This window comes from Mizuhopecten yessoensis, unplaced genomic scaffold, assembly GCF_002113885.1.
Source record: "Mizuhopecten yessoensis strain PY_sf001 unplaced genomic scaffold, ASM211388v2 scaffold4891, whole genome shotgun sequence".
Taxonomy (NCBI): domain Eukaryota; kingdom Metazoa; phylum Mollusca; class Bivalvia; order Pectinida; family Pectinidae; genus Mizuhopecten; species Mizuhopecten yessoensis.
In genome coordinates, this window is record NW_018405773.1 from 53,619 (window position 1) to 55,065 (window position 1,447).

Below are 1,447 nucleotides of genomic sequence, written 5' to 3' on the forward strand. Positions count from 1 at the left end.
TTGGTGGCATTTAAAACTAGGTATCCCGGGGGGTTGGGCGACATAGGCTGCCAGCTAGAGGGGGAAGCCATCTACAAATAATATTGTTAGTTTTGTAGGGCAATTTAGTTCACTCCTGTTAGGATTTGAGTTTCTTGATACTCCAGTCTGTTGGGCAAACTTTAATTATTTCATTAAAAAACGTTTAATTTGGATTTATAGTTGATATTAACTGTGTCAGTTTCCTGTTGTATAATCTAACCACGAGAAAAGTTGACAAGTCAGAGGTTAAACCGCACCGTTGTAGACGTGGTCGTTTACATAACAAAAGCATGCATGTGTATACAAAGTCGTCGGCATTGTAACGCATGACTGGCTTGTGGGTCACGGCCCACTGATCACGAGTACAAACAGTGTAGCAGTCTACCGGTGGGTACAATGTAGCCCAGATGGAACGGTTGATCGGTAATCATGACCTCTCTTGTGCATCGAGTGGTTGGGAACTGACAATACTTAATATTTATTGGAAAGGTAAAGGAGATAAATCTGAACCTGTTTAGAACTTTACATGTGTATTGCAAGATGATAAAAAAAAAGTAGCATTGAAGTGGTATACATTTATATTTAACAGGAAAAAATATTTAGTCAAATATAAATTCTTTTTATATTGAATGCCTCATCAGTCTGGAGTTGTTGAGATAGCAGCTCCTGTAGCAGAGTGAATGTTATGGATCTTGTCTGAAATGTACAAATTTAATGTAGGATATTTACTAAACAGGTCTACCTTTGTTTAACTTTCCATATGATCCTGCGTTGCTGGCACCCCAACCCGGGGGAGGGATTCATCGAAGAGGACCCAGGCCCCTGTGAGGCATACCCCTGCTCGTGCCATATACCTGTGCCACTAATACGGTACCCATGGACCTTGGGAGTTCACCACGTAACAGTAATAAATGACACTACAAGTTATTTGTCAGTGACCCCCAAATACTGGTGTGAGGACTTTATTACCTTACCGCGAACCAACCTCTATGGGATTCCTTAGGACGTGGTGGACATAAAGTTACCATAAACCTATGTGTGAGCCGGGCAGGTGACCTTGACCTTAGGGCCTGAAGGACCATCCCCCTCCTCCAAAGATCAGTGCCAGTGACAAGTTGTGAAGGACACTATATAAACACTTTTATATTACGTGGAATGTATGCTATTTATATGTGGGTATACATTTATGCTTAGGAACTAGAAGGGTTCTTTTTGTTGGCCGTACTTATACTCACTTATTATATATTGTAGGAAAAAAAACCACAGCAAGATGTTCAGGCAAGTATCGGAAGGTGGCGATAATGGGCCATAGTTTCGTCAATAGGTTGGGGGGACTTATTACAACAGACCGGGAGGGGAGATTCCACAGTAACTTTGGGCTGGAGGGGGTAACAGTGAAAATGTATGGGAAGTCGGGGGGGGGGGG